The sequence below is a fragment of the Chrysemys picta genome, chromosome 6 (genome assembly GCF_011386835.1).
Source record: "Chrysemys picta bellii isolate R12L10 chromosome 6, ASM1138683v2, whole genome shotgun sequence".
Taxonomy (NCBI): Eukaryota; Metazoa; Chordata; order Testudines; family Emydidae; genus Chrysemys; species Chrysemys picta.
In genome coordinates this window covers 56,050,834-56,074,736 of record NC_088796.1, presented here as the reverse complement: position 1 = coordinate 56,074,736, position 23,903 = coordinate 56,050,834, and the positions used below count along the sequence as shown (strand labels likewise).

The 23,903-nt window shown below is 39.4% G+C and overlaps 1 long non-coding RNA gene across 1 annotated transcript in view; it reads right to left on the bottom strand.

The window, feature by feature from the left end:
• Nucleotides 1-9,089: 9,089 nt before the first annotated feature.
• LOC112059427 (uncharacterized) overlaps nucleotides 9,090-23,903 on the bottom strand; it is an 87,977-nt gene continuing 73,163 nt past the window's right edge. The window contains exon 4 of the long non-coding RNA XR_002888724.3: nucleotides 9,090-16,054. This is a non-coding gene — a long non-coding RNA (uncharacterized LOC112059427). The remainder of the gene's footprint in view (nucleotides 16,055-23,903) is intronic.

Sequence of the window (23,903 nt, the reverse complement as noted above, 5' to 3'; positions counted from 1 at the left end):
TCGGTGCTTCTGTGCCTTTAAAACAGTTTTTTTTCTCTGTCACTGCTTCTATGGAAATGATTGCCTCCCTTGCTGTTGTGATGGGCTCTGGGCCTCCTTGGTGCAGCTGTTGGGTTTTTAGCCTGCAGACTAGTTTCTCTGCTGAGCCTCCTTCAAATGGAGTTTATTTTTCTGTCCCCTGACTCTTCATCACTTTGTTCCTCCTTTAAAATGGGATTTCACCTACCCTCACAGCCCTTTTCAGAGCCTTACATAGTGGCTCTTCTCTTTCTCCTTGAGTTTTAACCTGCACCATAGTCTATTATGGCAGTCTGCTCCTGTGTTTGGTGCTGAGGAAACCCAACCCATTGTTTATCCTTCAGAGAGTTTCACTCTCTCTTCTTTTATTATTTTCTCTTTGCTTTTGTTCCTCTCTAGAAGTGAATCCAGACAATTCTGATATGGCTTCCTGGCTGCACTTACTAAGGGCCCTACAACTTCCTGTGATGCCTCACATATAATGATTGGAACAAAAGTTACTGAACTCTAAAAGTGCTGGACACCCAAGCAAAATCTGGGTTAGGGATTGTATGGCATCTGATTGGACTGTAACCCATTGAATAGATATGGTAAGAAAATGTGAAATGGTAAGTGATGATCCAAAAATGGAGGTGTGGCCATGTTAAAAGTGGGAAGAACAGCTAATAAAGTATCTGAGTTGGAATCACCAGGTACCAAAGCAGGGGAAGAACACATACTAGTCTGTAAGAATTAATGCTGTTCAAATAAATTCAAGGCAGCACTAATTTAGTGAGGATCCATCTGCATAGCCTGCTGTAGGCTGTCATCAGCTGCTCTGGTGGCTTCAGATTGCTGAAGGAAACACTACAGCTGCATTCATGTGGACTGAAGGTCTGGGATAACAAGCAGCTCCACGGCACTGGCAATATATTAGTACCTTGGTGCCACCTCTCCCACTCCAGCTATGGATCCATGGGACTGCACATAGCTCTGCAGATCCCATGGCCCACCTCAACATTTTTTGTGTTTCTTATTCAATTCCACCTCCTGCTTTCCATGTACCTACAAAATCTCCCTGTAGAGTCACTACTTTCATTCATGATTACTTTCTCTCATTCCATGATAGTTTGCATAAGAAGGGGGTTAGGACCCAAGTTCATTTCAGAGCAGATTGTGAAAGGCGACTTTAACTCAATTGTAATTTTGTGTTTTCAAATATGCCCTTGAAAATACCTGCATACACACGTGTTTCTAGAAATATATTTCTTGCATTTATTTTTAACAGAAAACCAGAAGAACAAAGAGAAAAATGCAGTGAGCAAGATATTTAAATTAAGCTAACATTAATTGTTACCAACATCACACCAGAGTCTGCACACATACTTTTAAGAACTAGCACCTGCCTTCACAATGGCTAGAATCTTCAGTCACTTGTGCATGTGGATATTAGAGCGTGAGAAGGACCAGTTCAGCACAGTGGACAATGGCCAGGAGCCTAACAGTGACCAGTGACCAGTGGCCACTACAATAGAAAAATCAGTGGCAAGGAGGAAACCCATATGAAAAATAATTTCTACTTGCAATAATCCCTAGTTCTTATGTAGTGCTTTAAATCAATAGATCTCAAAGGGAGTCAGTATCCTTATCCCCATTTTACAGACGGGGAAGCTGAAACACAAAGAAGGGAAGTGAGTTGCCCAAGATCACTCAGCAGGCCAGTGGCAGAGCTGGGCCTAGACCCCCCCCCCCAGACTCCTGAGTCCCAGTCCAATGCTCTATCCAATAGGTGACACTACCTGCCACCAATTTCATAAAAGATTTTCATGCCATATAGTAAAACCTGTATTTGTATATATATAGGCCTACTAGGAAAATGGTAAAAGATCAGCCTTGGTTTTGAATGTTGTAGGAGGTTTGGCAATTGTTTAGAGTTCAGAGTGAAACATTGTGCCAAGTCACCATTTCCAGGACAAATTGGGTGGAACCACACCCAGTCCCCACCCAGCAAGACACCCTGCAAAGCTGCACTTTGCAATACCCCATCAAAGGGCTCTAAATAACTCAGAAAATTACTCTAAAAATGACTCTAAGAAAACTTTATACCTACATTTGAAGTATTCCATCAGAACCAGATAAAATTATTATGTAAAATATACTGTGCAGGCAGTTTTGTAAAGACTCTAACATTTTTTTTAAAAAATGATGACAAATAGCTGCTGCTCTAGCAGGATTATGATAACAGCTGCTCTAGCTAATATTACCAGAATGCAAGGTGCTTTTAAGAACCTCGTCTTGTGAATTATGACTCTTTTACAGTCATGTGGCTGAGGGAAAGAAAAAAAATCTACAAGAAGTACTTTGAAAATTGGGTTCAAAGCTTGCTTCTGTAAGATGCACGTAAAACATGGCAGAACAGCTGCAGCAATCTACCTGAATCTTATCTTGGTTGGCTTGAATATCATTGCTGGGTTTTATGTGTTGTTTTTGTGGCTTTTGAAAAAAAAATCATTGCATATCATATCAGGATCTGATATTGTGGCTTGTCTTACTTGATAACATAAAAGCGAGAGAAAAAAGAGTCCTGCTGAGCTTGAATGAAGCTTGTGTTTTTTGAGCCTTTGTGAAATGAAAAGGCATCCTTAATTTACATTTGTGGGGGGAAGTCTACAAAGCTCACACAGGTTTATTTATGAGTTCTAGTCAAGACTGACAATGCAGACTAGTCTCTACCTAATTTAATGTAACTCATTCCTGGATGGATTCAGGTTGAGTTTCCAGGTGAGAGACGGGGTGGGTGTGCAGGAGAATAGAAATGTTCTCCCATGGGTGTGCAGGAGAATAGAAATGTTCTTACCCTAAAAGAAATGTTCTCCCATAAACTTCTACCTCTAGGTTCTTCAGCAGTTCTAGCCCACTGTATTTCAGGTAGATCATTTTGTAACTAGTGGCAATCCAAGGAAGCTTGCAATTCAAAGCCATTTGGAGAATGGAATGAAAGTGAAATAATTCATACTCCATGTACCATAAAATTTAACAGAGAGAGAGAAAGAGACAGAAAGTGCTTCATTCATTACAGCTGGCATCTTTTTTATCAGGTATACTATATAAGCAAATATGGTGTTGAGCTGTTGAGTCTGAGGTCATGGCTGCTCCAGAATCAGAGCGGTTTAGTATATTTTAGTATGCATTCATTACAAGGTACAGTGTACAGTTAAGAAACACGCTTGTGGCGCCAGCATGTGATTATGGCAAGACAGGCCGACCACTGGGAAATTGCTGAGCTAACAGGGAGAGGAGTCGGGCTGACCTGTGTTGGAGCCAAGTTTTATAGACAGTCACCACACCAACACACCTTCTAATGACATATCTGAAGCGCTCTGTACTCAGGATGCTCGTCTGAGCGACAGAATGTTTTTGTAAGCAAAAGGTAGCATGCATTTTCAAGGAACTGTTTATGAATCCTCCTGCTATTCTATTTTTGAAATCTCTTGTGTGTGTGCGTGCATGTGTTTGTGTTTAAATTGTCCCTCTAGCTTACTTTCTATCTCTCCAGATTCTTTCCTATTTTTTTTCTTCAAAGGGATAGAAAAAATTGAAAGACTAACCACAATGAAAAAAAACCCAGCTTCATACTTAGTGGTCAACTGGCTGCCAAAATCCTTTTCAGAGTGACCATTATATGAGGCAGGTATAGGTCAGACACCTTAAATATAGTGACATTCTGGTCACCATACACAGTCCATTAGTCTGTGTTATTTTGTTGGTCAAAAATGTCTTTCTCCCCCTGGTGAACATTTCTCTTTGCTCACAAACATTTCTATTTTTTTCCTCTGAGTTTCAAACAGCCTGTTTATGCAGGGTAGAAAAAGAGAGTTGTTAAATAAAAAGAGAATTTAGAAAGGGTGTCAAATGATAACCATGACAACTTGGAAAGCAAAACAAAACAAAACAAAGCACACACACCTGGGAGTCTAATGCTTGTCTCATGAGCACAGAAAACTGGCATTTGAAACCAACCATGCTCTGATGTATGTACCTGGGCTTAGTCAGTGAAGATATGAGACATCTAATGAAGCATAGGGGCTCACACTTAAAATTGTATTTTGGAGTGGAGGCAAATGCTACAAATTCACTATTACAAGCTTTAGTAATGATATGGCACTGTGATTCACCCTACGCATAGACATAAAACCGACAGTGAAACATTAAGGAAAATTCTCCACCCCGAGGTGTTGGTAATTTGGTACATCAAGGGAACAAATTCACCACACAGAAGCGCAAACAATTTTTTATTAAGATTTACTAAGATTTTGCTTTGTTTCTTGGAGTGATAAGATGCTTCAATTTTTCTGAACCTCTCAAGAGACTTGCATTCCTTCTCCCCAGGCGCTCCCCCAATTCTTCAATCTAATATCTCTACCTCTCTTTTATTCTCCTTTTGGCTTCTTTTCTTTTCTCTTGTCTTGTCATCCATTATGCTTTTTTTCTCTTTCCTCCATTCTCTTATCCTTTTATCACACATTTGTAAGGCTTTTTACAGTAACGATGTGTGCAGGCCATTCTCTCCTTGCCATGCTAAATCAGCACTTTAGGGCCTGTCACCACCTCAGTCAGGTTGGCATGCATTTCTTTAGTATGGCTAAAAGAGGGGATTTGGCAGCAATGGAAAGAAAGAAAGAAAGAAAGAAAGAAAGAAAGAAAGAAAGAAAGAAAGAAAGAAACTACTGTGAGTGAAGCCTTTTTGATCCTTAATCCTCCATGTCCATTGGTAGTATGGTTTGTTGGACCATGCTTGGGATGGTAAATCAGCAGCACCTGAGCTCTAATTTGCCTGTCACTGACCTGCACTTTGGTCTTGGACAAACTTCTCTTTGTCTTTTTCTCCATATGTAAATGAGAGTAATATAACTTCCCTAGTGCACAAATTTCTTAGTAGGATGAACTAGGTAAAGTTTGGCAGGTGCTTCACAGATCTGAGCCAGTTTGGTGGATGGAGCACTAGATGGGGTACAGGAAACCTGGGCTCTTGGCTTGCTGGGTGACCTTGGGCAAGTCACGTCACTGCTCCATTCCTCAGTTTCCCCATTTGTAAAATGGAGATAATTATACTGACCTCCTTTGTAATGTGCTTTGAGACCTACTAATGAAAAGCATGCTACAAGAGCTAGTTATTAATGAGAGAGAGCTTTGGCAACCAAAGAGGTTTATCTCAGGGTATTGAAACTAGTGCTGTGTGAAATTTATGCTGGTTTCAGATCATACAAACCTCTTCTTCAACCTCACTATGCCCAAATAAATCTATTTGTCTTCAAGGTGCCACCAGACTCCTTGTTGTTTTTGTGGATACAGACTAACACGGCAACCTCCTGATATTTGTACCTTTGAAAATCGCCCTCTATATCTACATGAAGAAGCCCCTAGTGGACTTAGTGGTCCTTCTGCTTTTCTCCCTTTCCATTTCTTACTATTATCTATATGAATTTTTCCATACTACTCCTTATGCCTGCTATTCTGGGTTTTCTTTTTCATAATGAGGGATTGATTTTTAATAATGGAAGACTTAGTCATTTAAGTTGGAAGTAACAAGCTCTTCATATTTCACAACAGATGCTCTGTGAATTGTATGAACTTGTGAATTCCAAAGCTTCTCAAAAGCATTCAGCAGCATTGCTAAAACCTGTAAAGTTTAACTGGATAAAAAGAGAAAATATCCCTGAGTCCTGACATCTATTTGCATTAAACCTTGCTTATGTAAAAAATGTGAGGCATCTTCTTTACATTTGTCATAAAAGCTATAGGGTTTCTGTGGTATTGCAAACATAGAGCATCAATTCTATATAGAGCAGGTGACCTAAAGGACTGTATATTAAAAGCCTAGTTCACAAAAAAGATCACAGCACCTGCGGTACACTAATTTCTGCATATTTTTCTGAGCAAATTCTATGTCTTTGCTACTAGTTGACTTGTAGAGAGCATAAGGATAACAGCTTATATAGCACAAGAGACTTAAGTTTGGATTCAATAGCTGCTGCTGGGAGCAGCCTAGAAAGTTCTGAGGCTTTTTTAATCCACTTCTCTTCCCAGTGTGTTCTGTGCTCTGAAGGTCACCATGTATCTGAGCACTGCTCAGTTGTTTTGGAACATTTTCTTAATGAAACAGGTGGCTCATTGTTATGTGCACCTTGTACTGCTCATCTGTATTGTTTATTTTCCTTTAAAAACAATTTAGGAGGTGTCCAGTCAGCTTCTTCTGCTGTTGTTTTGTGGCTGTATTTTGGTGCTGTTGAAAACTCAAGTTCTCTCATTTATGCTTTTCCTTTCTTGTTTCTATTCCTATCCCTTCCTTCTTCTTTTTTTCCAGCAGAGATTCAGATCTCTACTCCCTCTGCAGATTGTCACAAACTGAGAGCTGAACAGTGCATGGACACTGAAGACTCAGCAATGAGAAAACAGATGCCTAGGCAGCCAGTGTAGAACTGTGGTTTGTCTAAAGGACCGACTGAGGCAGGAAGTGCTGCAGCCGCCACAACTCCGGTTTTCACAAACAGTGCTATTGCCTCCTCTGCCTGGGTTGCCATGTGCAGCACTGATGCTTCCATTTTTGCCACAGGGCATGCTCACTGCCACCTCTGCTCCAATTGTCATAGACTGCCTGCCAAGACTGCCTGAATTCTTACTTGTTGCTAGCTGCAGCAAGTACTACAGCAAGTAATCACATAGTTATTGCCACTACCATCCATGCAGCTGCTACAGTGACAAATACCATTGCTACCATGGCTCCTGTTACCCCAAACCATAGAAGGGACCCATCGGAACAAATGCTAGGGTTTGACTGTCAGATTCTTAGATGTGTCACATTTTTCTTTGGAGCTTGGGGCTGTTGTAACAGCTGTTTGTAAACACTACAAATCCAGCATTACACAGGAGAAGGAGAAGAATATTTTTTTTCAACTTCTGGCCCTTCCTCAACCATCTTTAAAAATGTTGCAGATACACTGACACTTCTGCTGCTGATTAAAATAGCAACCGGTATCAGCTTCCAACTAAACAGGCCAATGGGCAGGCTCCATCTCTGACTCCTTCTATGTCAGATGACTCATCAACATGTCTGAGAATGTCCATTAGGCTGCAGACACCAGTAGGAAAACCACAAACAATTAGATAAGTATTTGGGAGCTGAAGGGGCTTTGCTCATATTCACCCTAATGCTTTTTTTTCTTGAAAAAAAAAAAGACATTTCAACCCATAGCCTAACCAATTTCAGCATTCACATGGGATGTGAAAGGTGCTGTAGGATAGACTCTCATCCTCAGACTCTCAAACATCCACTTGCCAATATATAAGAATGAAAAGGAGTCCAAGATGGTGTAATATACAAGCTGAGGAGCTGGAAGTCTTGAATGACCACCTTTGTTGGGCATATTTCCATTTTAAAGGAGACAGCAATTTCCATACTCCTGAAGGGTTTTGGCCTTCAGAAGAATTTCCCTAAAGTGTATCTGAATGGTTGGCTGTATACACAAAGTAGCTCAGAGTGCTTTACATAGCATTAGATATTGGGAAAACTTGCTGCCACAGGCCAGTGTGACAGCTGTGATAACAATACAACTTTGCTCCAGTGAGGTAGGAAGGAGTTATCCTCATTTTATGGATGGGAAATTTATTTGTAGTTCTTTTCCTGGTCTGTCACTGGCTTAATGCTGTGTAATTTAGGAAAGTCACTAAGTCAACATTCCCAGCATTCTGCCAATAGTTTCAAACTGGGGTGCCTAAAGATTGGCATCATAGGAACTCAGCACCTCTGAAATACTATATAGTTGCCTAAATATGGTGTCCCGAGTCTAATGTTATGCACCTACATTTTAAAATATTGGTTCCGAAATCAGAAATTTTGACCTGAGTGATTTGCCTAAGCCATGCAGCATCTAAATCTATAAGAGAACCAGGAAAAGAATCCAGGAGTCTTGATTCAAAGTTCCCTAGTCTAACTCCTAGAATATAAATACTAGATTGTACCCAGTTTTGGATATCATAACCTGTTTCATTTAGAATGGGAATGCTATTTAAATAACTATTTAAACCTGTTACAGCCCCCTGCATACAGTGAATAATTTGAATAGCTAATAACTTGGAGAAAATAGTGGTTCATTAGCGAACAATTCAGCAACAGAATAAAGGATTCATTAAGAATTATTTGCCCAACTCCTCTCTAGTGCTTCTCAATACTAGCGCTTGTCAGTTTCACTCTGCAGCAGGTGACACCAAGAGGTGAGTACTATAATGACACAACAAAGCATGGGTGGTGCTTTTTGTTCTTCAGGAAACATGGGATGGCCTAACTCTTCATATAAAATTTCACAGAGCTTTAGTCCTTCAGACTCCTGATCATGATGTCTATCGTGAAAAAAAAATCTCTACATGTGTGCAGCTGTGTCCTTCAGATCAGGCATAAAGCTGAAGTCTTTGGCAGCTATCTAGTTACAAGTAGACCATTGGTAACAGTAGGTCAAACTCATAACCTCAAAGCTAAGTCACCTCTCTGGATGTGCAGTAGCAGCCATGGAGGGGAGTTCGCAGAAGATAGTGCATATTCAATAACTCCCAATAGGATTCACTAATAGTAATTTTCATAGGACAATGACACAGAGAATGCCTGAGATCCTGCTCTCCCCTCTTATCCCTAAAACCCGGTGGAGTCAGTCACATACAGAGACCAGAATCAGATGAGGGATTTCTGTACAGTTCCAAAGAGGAATGGACATTCTATCAGACTCTCCCAGCCCCCTTCCAAGTTCTCCCTCAATCCATGACTGATATAATGGATTTCAGTCCCCTTCGCTTGTGGAAGTGAAGAGGTCCGTGTAGGCCATAATATTTTTACTGTGCTGTGTCCCTCTTCAGGTCACCAAACACCTATTGATTATTCTCACTGTGGCAGTAAAACCAGGTGGCTCAGTCCTGCTCCTAGTGAAGTCAGTTGGAGTTTTGCAATGGTAGTAGGATCAGTCAAATCTCTAATGAAGATGCATATCATGAGTCATGAATCATTCACAGTCTCAATTCAAATGATTACTTTTGTGTCTGTTTTCTTAAATAAAAATTACTACACTCCAAACATGAATCCCACGTGTTGTTATTCTTTTCAACATACAATGTGTCTTCTTTCAATCTTTACAATATCTACAGTAGAATAATCTTATAAACAACACAAATCACAAAATAACAATACTAAAATTAGAGCTAGAGATACTGTGACCACACACATTCCACTTAAACATAACAGAACCCACCTACAGTAACTATTTTTGCTCATCTGATATTGTTAGCAATGAATCTAATCTCTACTCATGCTGTCAAGATTACAGTAGATAAAATAAATACAAAAAATATAGGACTATAGATTTTTATGGCTCAGCAACATCACAAGCCCAGTGGCTCAGCACAATCATCACTTTAATGGCTAAATTAACACTTTATTAATCTGAAGGGTTTAACAAAAACTGGCACAGAGTAGGGGGTAACAATGTTGAAGGACATTGTCAACTAGTGTGTCCTCAAAGTTTTGTACCCACGGGAAGAGGATAACATTTTCTTCTCTGGGAGGGCAGAGAATCTAATAAAAAGGAAATAGTCCTAACATCCTGAGCCTTGGGGAAATTATTCTTGATCTGTAAAGAGCCAATTTTAAATCTGGTCATAGTTTTCACACATTGTTTTTCCTTCTAAATCACTTGTTCTCCCCAGTCCAGAAAAAACGATAGGCTTCTTTACAACACTTGCTGTTTCAAAACTTACGTGAACACCCAGTAAGTATTCTTAGCACAAATATATAGTAATAATAAATATGTGATTTGCAGTACATAGCTCTCCTCACCCAAATTATTATGAAACACATTTCAATCTCAGTTACACTTCTATAAATCTGGAGTGGCTTCACTTACTAGTTACTTTAGAGGAGTTACTCCAGGTTTACAGTGGTGCAGCTAAGACAGCCAATAGTAGTAGCAGCCAATAAACATTTAGGAGCAATGAGAATACCTTTGACCTCAGCATAATTGGGCACATCAATGGACCACATCCACCTGTTGTGTAACTCCACTGATTTCATCTGAGTTTTATTGGAGATGAATTTGGGCTAATAGTGAAAAATGTTCTGTAGCTGTTTTTCGCCAGATTGTGCTGGTTCAGTGCAGACTATGAGGGACTACCCTAGAAGGGCACTCAGTGTCTGTAATTAGTAGTGAATACAGCTGCCTGCTAATTATTTTTGCCATTTATTTAAATATACCTGCTGATCAGCCTCCAGGGGTTATTTAAAATAAACAATAAAAACATCAGCCCTTAATATAAAGAGAATAGCTACAACTCCCATAGTTTCAACATGTTCTCTCTGAAAACTATTCAAGCAGTTTACAATTCTATTTGGAGGATCCCATAGGAGAAAAAAATAAGGAAACAATTCTCCCATCATAATAGAGGTGGGTTTCCAGTACGGTAGAGAAGACTTCTTAAATCCAATTCTACAGCTGGGAAAATCACTGCATGAAAGCCAAAATTGTTAGGACTAAGAGAGGTAGTGTTTGTATTGCACAGAGGAAAACCATGGAGAACCAATGAGTGGAAAACAAAGCAAATGTCAGTTATAAAGGCATTCCCATCAGCCTATAAGGTAGCAAGAACCTGGGTTGTGAGTACCCTCACAACAGCAAACGTCTCCAGCCTTTGAACTACATAAGCTCCCAGAATGCACCGAAACACCCACACAAACGTTCCTTTCTTAAATTTCCCAAATAGTTCAAACAGCTTGTCTGTCTGCCAGGAAGACAAGGTCCAAATAAACAAAGGGCATGCTGAGCATCTAGAAAATGCAGACACTGGTCCTCAGTTTCAGTCAAGTGCAGACATCTTGACGAAACTGCAGGAATTAATCTGTGATGAGCACATGATTTGGTGGTTGTTTAAAAACTTGCAACCAATTGTAAGTAATTACTTTCAACACTCATGGCTACTATATATATTGGATTGGCATTTTGATGCATTAATATTTCTCAGCAAATCAAAATCTAAATAAGTGAAGTATCCGTAAAGAATATGTAAAAAGGGCTCAGATTCCACCATGGATTTTATGAGCATTTCCCCACATCTCAGAGACCTCTCCTTTACAAGGGTACCTTTCATGTTTAGTGACTCAGAATTTTCCAAGTTGATTCAGCTCACCTTGCAAATTCTCATCAGCTGGAGAAATCAGCCCAGATCAAAAGACCCACGTTTTGGAAAATGTACACTGGAGTCCTAATATGTATCTGGTGGCCCATCCCTATAAGGAAATGAACCAAATCTCAAAACCAGGCACTCTTGAGCTTTAAGATTCAGGTCCTTTCTCTGCAGCTTTCCAGCTCCAACTATTTTCTGATTATGAGATATTCAAGAAATCCCTATTTAAAGTGCAGATTTGAACTTTATTTTATCGTCATTTTATTTATTCATTAATATATCTCTTTTTATTACAAGAAGGAAAGTAAATGCTTTCTCAGTGAAAACAGTCCGCAATATATTTTATAAGCTGATACTAATCTGATCATTTTTTTCTTCCTTTAAAGTTGACAGTGCTTTAGCTTTGATAGTGCCAGGTGGTAATCCAATGTGACTTAGATTTCCTATAGCAATAACTTTTGGCAGATTCACTCCTCAATGAGAGGAAACCATTTCTATTCTTGGCTGCATTTTGTGATAGAGCCATAAATACAGAAAGCCTAACAGACAAGGAATAAAATAAATCTATTATGCAGTATAATGAACCCCATTTTCTGTATTTACTAAAGATAGTTATGGTGAGAAAGAATAGAAAACAAAGACTAAAAAAAAAATAAGGCAGCAGGTATACTCTAAATTCAGTGCACACCAGCTTAAAGCTGATAGAGTATGTGATATTCTACTGCATACCCTACTCTGGGGTCAGAGTATACTTTACCCTCTCTTTTTATACGATTGTTCTGGAAAGCAGAAGAGATTGCAGTCTCAGATTTGTATCCGCGTTGGCAGATCCATTGTGCAGTATACACAAGAGGTAAATCCATCCTTGCTGTAACTCCATTCATTTTAGTAGAGTTCCACTAGAAATGGATATGGCCATTTACTAGTGCTTAGCTACCACAATGATGGGAGCATTGGAAGTATCTGGATAGATGGATAGATAGATCCACTAATGTACTATAGGGGAAAGATTTACATATAAAGACTAACAATCCAGTGATTAGATTAACAGCCTATCATCATACCATATCATAAAATGGATGACAATGACATGCCATGAGAATATTCCATCGTTGAGTAAGGACTAGATGCCAACTGACTGGGGCATACAGGGTCTCCTCCCTCTACTGCTCATGCTGATGCTAGCTACATGAAAGGGTGCACCAGGAGGTCAGGTCATGACCCTGCCTTTCCTCCACATTAGGCAGTAGGTCTGGCCTGCCTTAAAGGGGAGAGTAAGCTGTACTGCTGATATGCAGACCCTGGATGATTCCTGGGGGTTCTAGCTGCATCATGACTCTGCTGCACCTCCTTCATCATGTCTCTGTGTGATGGTTCTTGGGGCACCCAGAAATGTGAATCACCATGTGACCTCTTGCCACAAGCACATTAGGCTGGTTGGGATCCCGACTTCATAAATGTAAACACACTATTTGTTTACTTTCTAGGTGCAGGATAAAGGGCTGCACGCTAGAGGGAAATACTTAAAAGGGCTTGGGGGTTGGGGTGCACCTATTGTTAACCTGCAAAGCCAAGTAAGGCCTAGCATAGTACAGAGGAGACTGTATGGAAGGCTAACAGGCTGGTGGTAACAAGGTGATTCGCAGACCTGGGTATCCTGAGAACCATCTCACTCTGGGTAACTGAGCCTGTAATTAATAATACTAATATTCTATATTTTGTACAGTGCCATTCATCCAAAATGATCCCAACATGTTTTACCAGCTACATACAGTGCATGCAATACATGCTCTGGAAGGAAAGAAGGAGTGAGATGAACAACTAGTCCACAGTCCCCTGCACTATCATATAGGGAAGGAAAATTGCAACCACAGAAACTGGGGCAAAGAGCCATTCTTATGAAAACCGCCAGGGGATGTGTATATTTATTTGTTTGTTTATTTGGCCTTGTACAATTTGCCTATCCCCCAGGTGGAGGAACAATTCACACATTAAAATCACAAATCACAAAATAATTCAAATTAATCTAATTGTGAGTACAACAACAACTCACCATCTTAATATAACTGACATGCCCCTCACTCAGCTCAGTCCACCCACCCTCTTAAGAAAAGTCTGGGCAAATAGACAAGTAATGTGTCATGACAGTCAACACATTGAGGATCTATCAGCTGAAGGAAGGAAGCTCCCAAATCAGGAGCCTTCCATGGAGAATATGCTGCACCAGCTCCCCAATGAAGAAAGCTAAACTCAAGTGTTCCAGCTGATTTCAGTTGCCAACTTAAAACACGAGGATGGAGGTGGTCTCTACGATCCTTGGGACCCAGACCATGAGTGGTTGTACTATAGATCAAAACAAACACCTTGCACTGTACCCAGAAGTTGGTTAGAAGTGAGTGGATTCTCTGGAGCACAGGTATAATATGCAGCATCTAAGCGGTATGATTACATAAGGACTGGATTGTAACCTCACCAACAATAACAGTAGCAAATTCAGATTTGTGCTCTTCTGGCAGCTATTCTGTGAATAGGAAAAAGGTCTACATTTGTTGAGTGAATTATTTGCTCAGTTCTAATTCTTTCACCCTTTGCCATTCTATTCCCATAGATAGATAGTTATGTTTTCATTTCAATGATAGCTTGCTCCACGCACAGGTTAATAATTTAGGAAAGTGTCGGGGCAAGGGGGTATTGATTGTCAGTATAATCCCCAAACTGGGGAATATTCACATTAAAAGTTTCATATCTGAGGAAGCAGATAAATAATAGTCACTATTTGGTGGTTATTATGTTCATAAAATGGATGGGCTCTGGCCTGGGCCTTATACCTTATCTGTGCAGAGGAAATGTTACAAATGATGCCTGAGGGAGATTAGCTGTGGGCTGACTGAGTCATTATTCAGCAAGGTAGTGGCCTGCCTCTCTCATGCTCATGCAGCATTCTGCTAGGGAAAGTGGCCATGGAGTTTTTTTATAAGAATTAATATACACATTCCATGTATGTTACAGCAAAACCTGCGTCAAAGGCCAGGAACAACACCACAAAGACTATGAAGCAGTGTCAGCCTGCAGAGAACACTGCAGGAAGGGGCAGGTTAGCTCCCACCCCAGAGAAAGCCAGTACGTCAGCTCAGGAGCTATTTTTGTTGCAATTTGGTCTATAAAAATTGCCCAAGGAAACTTCAGCCTATGGTAACTCTGGAAAGATTTTCTTTTGGGGATGGGATGGGCAGGAGTGGACAGATAGGGACAAATAGGCTGAAGTGCTAAGATAGTTTACATATAATGATATTGTGATGTGACATAACATAGATAAAAAGTATGAAGTCTGATGGGTAGGAAAAGGTCAAATGTAAGCTCAACTATTCCAGTACCCCTGAAGACAGTATGAGAATTCTTATCCATATATACGTCTCTGTAATCTTTTCATAGCTGAAATCATAGCCAGAATGAATACCATATCAGTTAGAAAGACATGACCTCTCCTGTTTACATCAAAAGAGAAGCTCTCTAAATGACTTTTTTTTTTTTTGTCATTTTCAAAGTCCTTAGCTGTCATGGAGAGCTACTTGTCAGTTTTGCTGACCCGAGTCTTACACTGATGAGAAGCACTCAGGAGCTAGCTATTTAATCTAAGTTTAGGTCTCTACTTGTACTTTTTACATGCTTTTGCCAGTTTCTAAGGAGACAGGGAAAGAGCAAAGTAAGAACGTTTAAGGACCCCGAATTAGAAGTTAGGATCAGAATGAACTAATTAAATGACTGAATTTGCTCCACACATAGCTCATTAAACACAAATTTTAATTTCATAGTTTTGTTAATGATGCAGCTGATAGGATGTCTGAGTTGGTCTCTATTTTGCTGTGATTTAAAATGTACTGAGATTTCCCACACAGACACACAACCTGCAATATTTTTTTCTCCTTTAAAAATGTTTTTTTAAGATCCTTCCATGCTATGGTTCCTGTTTTATGGCACTAAGCCCAAAGCTCTTTCCTTTTTATTTTACTTGCTCATCAATCTTTGACCAAAACAGCAACAGCAAATGAGAACAGCTTCCTCTATTATAAACTCTGAAGTTGTTTTGTGTAACGAACACTTCAAGCAGCATTCTCATGGCTCAGTCCAGTCCAGTGAGTTACCATGTACCTGCATAAAACAGCTACTGCACCCTAAACTGTTCTCACCCTCCAAATCTGACTTTGCCCATTTTTCTCTAACTGCATGGGGATAACATTGTGTAGCAGAGCTCCAGACTACCTGGGACCTCTAGCCCCCCTGTGCGGATTCCCCATATCCTTCACCCATTGTGCATGATGTAACTGTACCAAATCTTTTTTCTATCAGGGGGTAAGTGCTCAGGGAAGGGTGGACAAGGCTTTGTTCTTCAAGGAATATTTGCATGGCCAAACTGCTTATCCTAATAAAAAACTGTATAGCAGAATGCCTCGAGTTTTTTTTTTTTAATTGATTGGTGCCTTTCCTTTTCCATGGCCCTTCTGTAAGAGAGAGCTCACTGACAGAAGCATCAGTCTAGCCTTAAGGGCTCAAATTCAAACAAATGCTGCAATAGATTTCTGGATCTCACTCACGCAAGGCAGGCCAGGCCATTTGTCTTCGTAATTTGAAGATGGTTTACATCTCAAGAGGGAAGAAAGAAAATAATATGAGTCTGTGTCGTACTTGTCCTGTTAGTCCTTGCTCACAAACATTTCTTTATAACTCCCAAATGGACCCAGAATGAGCTCAGTAGCAGATCAAGGAAGGTGCGGGGAGACCAGCATTCACGTCAGCTGCCTCTCTCTTGTGATGATGTACTTATCACAGGAACAAAGATCATCTGTAAGGGGATTAACAAGTTATATAGCAGCAGCAAAAAAGTCATAAAAATAGGAGAGAAAAAATAAGATATATTAATAACTTATCATAACCCGAATACATCATATTGTAAAAGGATTAGGTGAAAGCTATTTTGGATTTCACTGCATGCTACTAACACTGGGTGTCATTCCTACTGTGTTTCTTGCTTTCTTCATGAATGGAAGATGAGTATGGTACCAAGAAAAAGCACAAAAGTATAGGAATGGTAAGTCTGTAAGCAGTATGGTCACTAACGTCCACATGTACCTTGCCTGATGAGCTAACACTAATATGAAGAAACCCATTCAGATAAAGGTATATGAATGATGTCACTGTATTGTGACACAATACACAATATACAGTTGTGACACTGGCCTGTGTAGTGTATGTGTGTGATGAGGGTGTGGAGAGTACAGAGCTACAAGTGGAGCCTAAATGATCTTAATTTCTGTAATGTGAGGTTTGCAGCCCAGAGAATCTGGCTGTTGGCTCTTCACATTCTTTCTTTCCAGCATGTGGGCCTATCATGGAACAAAAGCCACTGGCAGTGCTGCTCAAAGCAACCAGAAAGCTGGTGTCACCAGCTGCCCAGGATTCCCTGTCTATAAAAGGGCTCAGGTGATGTAGTGCCTGTGCAGGAGTGGTACGCAACTACAGCTGGTCAGGAATTTTTTGACATGTTTTTCATCAGAAAAATGTCAATTTGTTGAAACTGACACTGATGAATTTCCTGCTTTGAAAACATTTTGGAAATAAAAAGATGTTTTGATAATTTTGAAACTTCTAATGTTTTTTGCAATGAAAAAAGTTCCTTTTTTTCTGTGAAAATTACTTTTTATTTCAAAATTCAACTTAACTGAGAATTAAAAAAAAATTAAAAAATCTAAAGGTCAAAAATAAAATAAAGCTTAAACGTTTCAAAAATTATTATTATTTTGGATTTTCAGTTCATGAAAAATGTGAGATTTTGACTTTTTGTCTCAAGTTGGGACATGAAAATTGTTTTGAAAGATGGAAAATTCTCCTGGGGTAGGAAAACCATTTACCATCCAGCTCTATATCCCATCATCCTTCCAGCTGCAGGAATAGGGGGTGTGTCAAGGAAAAAAGGGGTGAGTTCAGACTGCTGCTGTGTTCTGCTGATTCCTGTCTGCCAGGATTGCCCCTTGAGGCTGTTGCAACCACATGCAATTCAGAGTGAATGGATGGGGTATAAAGGTAGCATTAAGCCATCATCGTCACCTCGATTGTGCCAAAGTCAGAACCAATGCAGCTGAGTATCTGGCCCCATACTCTTTTAAAACTGCCAGATATAGTAGATAATTGAAGCAATGTGTTTGCCCTTTTGCCCAGTTGTCTCATGTACATCTTGAAGTAAATCATTTGAATGAATGTATGTATTTACCATTAAAACTGAAGCATAGGTCCATCAGGAGTGGAACCCAGTTAATCACAATGCTGAATCTTCTTTAGAATAGACTCCAGTAAAAACAAAGTGTAATATCTTTTTCTCATTCCAGGATTTCAATAACGTGATGAGTATATATGAGAAACAAATCAGTCTGATCAGTATTTGTTCTCCTAATGAGATGATCCCATTTAATTAGGAGTGAAACCTTTAACATGAATTAAACTGAAAAGTTATCAATTTTTCACGAGTTTTAAAAGCTCTGAGACTCAGGTTGATAGGTGTAACTGAATATGTCCTGAGATCTTTTATTCAACTGTACCTAAAACATATAGAAAGTTTTTTTGATGCCAATAATATAAGTATGGTACTTTCTGTGGTGCATATATCTTGCAGAAATATACTAAAGGGTTTGAGAATGTTTTTCACATTAATATTTATGAAAAGGGCTTTTGGCTCAAAGTCACAAAACAGCATCCAGAATACAAGATGATTTTATAAAAACAAAACCAAGCTTTTTATTTATTTATCTATGAGCAGTTATTTCACTGGGAACCTTTCCTGGCAATTAAATGAAAAAGAAATGGGGAAAATCAATATCAAATTTGTGAAAGAGCATGTGAGTGGTGAAGACAGAACAAAATTTGTGGTTTTTCACTTCTAAACAATGTATGAGTGCATTGTTTTATCCTTATTAAAGAGGCAGGACTGGACCTTAAATTAATTGTCAAAAGGTCTACACTATGAACTGGCATGGTGAAAAGAAAGAATAAATTAACAGGAAGAATTTTCCCAAGATAAGATAAGAAAATTTTCCAATATCAGATCTCTGTTCAACCGTCAAAAACAATTCTAATTTATCCCCTATTAAAAGAGAAAATTGACAAATCAGAAAGTGCAAATGGTGATCACAGCACTCACCACTAAATTCAACCAGCTGGCACCTTAGGTAATTAGTTTAGAAAGCCAAATTAATGGAATATATTGGCACATGATATTTGTAGTGGAAGCTGCTACCTAAGGTACACTTGGAAACTGGTTCATTTTTAGAGCAAAAATCACAGACTACAGTGCATAATTTGTATAAATTAATGTCTGAGCAAATATGTTCATTGCATTGTTACAAAATTCAGACTTAGACGAATGCTGAGACTCAGTTCCATTAACTGCCTGACTATGTTAACAGAACATTAACAACAGAGCTGATAGTAGTAATTATTATTCTTAATCATGTTTATTGCAATAGTGCCTAAGGGCCAGCCAAGAATAGGGGTCTGTTGTGCAAGGCCTGTAGAAGCACATTGTAGCAGACAATCTCTGCCCTGAAGAGCTGACAGTCTAAATAGACAAGACAGACACAGTGTGGGGGAAGGGGTAGAGCACACGTGCAGAGTGAACAATGTGATGATGGCAAATGGCATGTTAATGCCTCATTTTTTTAAGTGAATCTACTTAGGAAGGGCTCAGCTAAAGGAAAGAAAAGTGAAGGGAGAGGGGACATTGCAGGGACCAGGTGAAGTGGGCAGAGAGTGATATAAGAGGAGTGATGCTGAGATGAAGAGACTGTGAAGGAGGGAGAGGGTTGGCGCAAACAGCCAATCAGTACAGAGCAGAGAAAGTTCAGTCAAAACTGTCATAAGTTCTATGAATGCCCAGATGTCCCCGCTGTGGCTGCTTCTGCATGGTGTTGATGAACTCACACGGTAATGTACTGATGAGCGTTTCATTCACAAAGAGGATGTAGCTGTAACCTTGTGAAGACAAAATAAACAATTTTATTTCTTTGGCTATAATGAAGCAATGGACCATGGATTCACGTTCTTCTTGAAGCAGCAAGAAGGGTCTGCTGACAAGATATTTTGGAACAACTTGCTACTAGGAAGGAAGTATGAGTGGGTGGGTGAGAAGTAGCTCATGCTCATATGACACACACTCTCTGTGAATATGTTAGAAGTCCATGATGTAGAACATAAAGGGTATAAACATGTATCTTAGTAGTGTAGGATATACCAGGAGCCCTACTTAAATTTTCTGATTTTATACATGTTTATCTTTGCTTTAGCTGCACTCCTCTAACATATGCCAATGGGGTGGTTCAGTATCCTGTCCATGAACACCGTGAACAATGGGAGAATGACCCACTAAATTATTTGACTGAGTTGGATATCCCATCACATGGTCTATATATTTTTACCTATATTTGCAAATTAGTCAAAATTAGAACTTGAAGAAAAAAGGGGTATATTAGTTGCCATGTCACTGAATGGGAATTTATTAATATAACTATCAATACTGTTTGCTTTGAAAGGAGAATATAACCCCAAATCAAGATGCACCCTAGTGAAACGGATGGAGAGAACATATAGTATTTTCATAACTCCCCAAATTCATTTAAAATACAGTTAATATATTGGATGTTCACTGCTCTGCCTGAATAATATACCATACCCATATTCACACTGGACAAAATTCTGGCCCCACTGAAATCAATGGCAAAATTCCTATTGACTTCAGTGGGGTCAAGATTTCACCCATTGAATAGTACCTTAATCCATAAAAAGCCCTATTTACTTCAGTGGGCATATTTTTGCAGTAAAGCACTATCCATTGTGAATACAAGTATCAGAATATGGCCCATGATTTGGTCAAGAATTAAAATGTCAAAACTATTCAGGTTTTTTTTTTTTAATGAAAGAAATTCTCTAAAATTCCTCAGGTTCTCACCTGGCATCAATTAGTCTTTGCATTAATGAAGTTGAAAACTATCTATTCTCCTCTTAACATTAGATACCCACACCCCTCCGTCCCCAAGGAATTTTAAATGTGAGAGTCCATGGTAGTCAAATACTACAGGCATCTGAGACTACGCTAAAGCCAAAGCTTCAAGCACATGCAAAAGCTAAATATAACTTTTGTGAGGGTTTGATAAAATAGGATACATTCCAAAATTAACAGCAAACAACAACAAAAGAACATGCAGAAATAAATCTTTTGTTTCAAAAAGGAAACAATCTGATCAGAAGATACCAGGTCTCATGGGTGATGCTTTTACTAATAGTGCAAACTTGGCTTTTTTTCAGTGGGAAACACTTAGAAAGCCTTGGAAAAGTCTGCCTATTATTGTTCTTTGAGAGGCTTTTAAACAAATGGCGGAGGGGATGGTCTGCTGTTATGAAACATACAGTAAGTGAACTAATGACCCACACCTGTAGGGAACACATAGTATTCACCTGCACTTAGGTTCACCTAGAGTAACAAATGATAAGAACAAAATTGCAACCAACAACATAAAAACAATCCTGGTTCTTCTCCCGTCTCCTCACCAATGCAATAATGTCTCAGTAATGGTGAGATAAAAGGGAATTTTTTAAACCATAGGGAGCTTAAATTCATGTCACAACCATACAGTGTCTGAGTTCAGAGACCTGTTGGTAACCTCTCGGTTCCATTATCTAAAAACTAGGAACTCTAGTTAAAATCTGCAATGTACCTCCCCCTTTTCTCTCACCTTTCCTTGGCCTGGAGTTTAATTGTGTGTGTGTGTGTGTGTGTGTGAGAGAGAGAGAGAGAGAGAGAGAGAGAGAGAGAATGCAGATCTATGATCTATGAATGCAACATATGGTCACATCCAAATGAATAATCAAAGTCAACAATAACATCTTCACGTATAGTCCAGATCTGGATAAATCTGAATCAATTTGCAAACTCGATTTTATTTGGATTTTCTTTTTAAAGACAACACAACTGAAGATATTTGCTGCATTTTGCTGTAGGATTCACAAATCTATGAATTAATGAGGTTTGAGGGTATAGCATGAAACATGGTAGACAATAGCACGATGTTAAATGGATTGCAGAACTAAGGATATTACTAACATACTTCTTCATGGATTCTAAGGCCAGAAGGGAGCACTGAAATCACATATATAACACAGGTCATAGGACTTCCCTGAATCAATTCCCATTTGAATATTTCGGGTAAGTACTTAGCACATTCAAATATTTATCTTAGGTACTTATCTGGCCCCCAACGGGGAGAGGGCCAGGTTTATCCACATGCCTGCCCAGAAAGCAATGGCCCACATGCCTGCCCAGAAACCAGGCAGATCCCAGGGATCCATGGGAAGCCAGGGCTGTCTGTATATAGCTCCTATATCTACATAGCTGCTCTGGCCCCCAGTGGGCTTCCCACAATAGTCCCTTTTGGCAGTTTTCCCACAAAGCTTGGCTGGTGTAGCCGCTAGCCCCTTCTTGTCCCAGAATGCTCACTCTGACCGTCAGACTACCCAGTCTGGAGGAGGCGGAGGAGGCTCACTCCTTCTCCCCTTCTCTGCAGGCAAAGAGAGACAGTTGCATGCAGGAGAGTGTCTTCTCTCTGTACTGAGTGTCTCTGAGGGGGGACAGGGATAATAATTCCATCCAGTGCTGCCCCTGTTTTTATACAGGAGTGAAGGCAAAGAGGTTAAGTAACTTGTTGAATATCACAGATAGGGTCAGTATCAGAGGGATGAATAAAATTCAGGAGTTCCTGGTACCTATTTATGTTCAGAGACCATAAGGCTGCATGTATCTCTTCAACACACTCAACAATTTGGATTTACAGTGCTCTATTTTTATAAAACCTGTTTCCCTTGCCTTTTTTGGCCATATTCTCTACAACCTCTTTTTTAAATGATGAAAAATAATAATACTGTGCTCGTTTTGCTTAGGATAGACTACAAATGCTTATTTTGGCTGTATTATGTAATAAAACAACAGTAAAATAAGAAGTATTATGTCTTACTTTATATCACCATTTATCTTAGGATCTCAAGCTGCTTTGCTGACATTTTTAGTGAGTTAAGTCAACCAACAGGCCTGTGAGGGTACGTATTACTTTTACTATTTTAAAGATGGGTAAACCAAGGCATGGTATTGTTAAAGCAAAAATTGTCAATATTGCCACTAATTTGGGGTGCATCTATTTCTATATCACAAATTGAGACACTTGCAGACTGATTTTCAGGAAGTGCTTGGCACCTGTGTGGGTTTTCAGCACCTCTGAAAAACATCAGGTCTTAGATGTTGTAACTTAGGTATAAAAAAACAGAGGGATTTAAATCAGTGACCACATATGAAAATTTTGGCTCAGGTCTCTTGTCTCCCTGTCTTGTGACTGAAACAAAAGATAACAGGCAGATCTATCCATACATAGTAATATAATTACCAAGATGGTACATCAGTACTAGCTTCAGACCCTAAGTTTAAATCATGCTTACTGTATGATATTAGGCTTGCTTTATGGGGGAACTTCCCTTTATGTTCTGGGAAATAATTCAATGCATGACCTCACCATTAACTTTTTTGTCTTTATTTCCCCTCAGGCGCAGCTCAATAAAGCAGAATAACATTTAATAAAAGTGTTTTTCCCCCTAAGATGCTTGATTTACTTTTTTATAACCAAATGTGAATCATGCAGTGTAACATACTAAATTATTACTCATATTTTCCTCTTCTTGGTACAGAGACAAGGATCTGTGCAAGTTGGGATGGTTTGCTTTGTTTTAATGTGAAAATTGTTTCATTTGTATCATATGTTGCTCTGTTTTTATTTTGTTTATATTGATTTGGACTATCCATTACTGCTCAGTGTTCTTATCTGCTGGTTTAGTTTGTGTCATGAGCTGTATTGTTCATGCTGTATGAGTAACATATGACTGCTATACACACAAATGAGTAAGACTATCCCAGGGGGCAAAGTTTGAGGTAAAATGAATATGGATGCAAGAAATGGTAAGTATACAGATTATTTTTTGTCGCAGGGGAGGGGGGACATGTTGACAAAATACCAGTTTAGGGCCAACTTCTGCCCTGGAATATGCATTGTAAAGAGAACCACACATTCTACTCACATATGCGTTCAGGAGCTCAGTTTGGCCCTTAGATTTTGTGAAATGCTATCTTTGAGTGAAAAACTGAAATGTTTACCCTTGACTAGTGAAAATCCATAGCAACCATAAAAGATGAATAATCTACTAATTGGTGTCAGGTTGCTACTTCAAGGCTGTTTCCACTTTCTCACAGGCTAACTACTAGGAAAGAGGCTTCCTTCTTATATATATGTGGAATGACTATTAGAATCATAGAATCATAGAATCATAGAATATCAGAGTTGGAAGGGACCTCAAGAGGTCATCTAGTCCAACCCCCTGCTCAAAGGAGGACCAATTCCCAGCTAAATCATCCCAGCCAGGGCTTTGTAAAGCCGGGCCTTAAAAACCTCCAAGGAAGGAGACTCCACTACCTCCCTAGGTAACGCATTCCAGTGTTTCACCACCCTCCTAGTGAAATAGTTTTTCCTGATATCCAACCTGGACTTCCCCCACCGCAACTTGAGACCATTGCTCCTTGTTCTGTCATCTGCCACCACTGAGAACAGCCG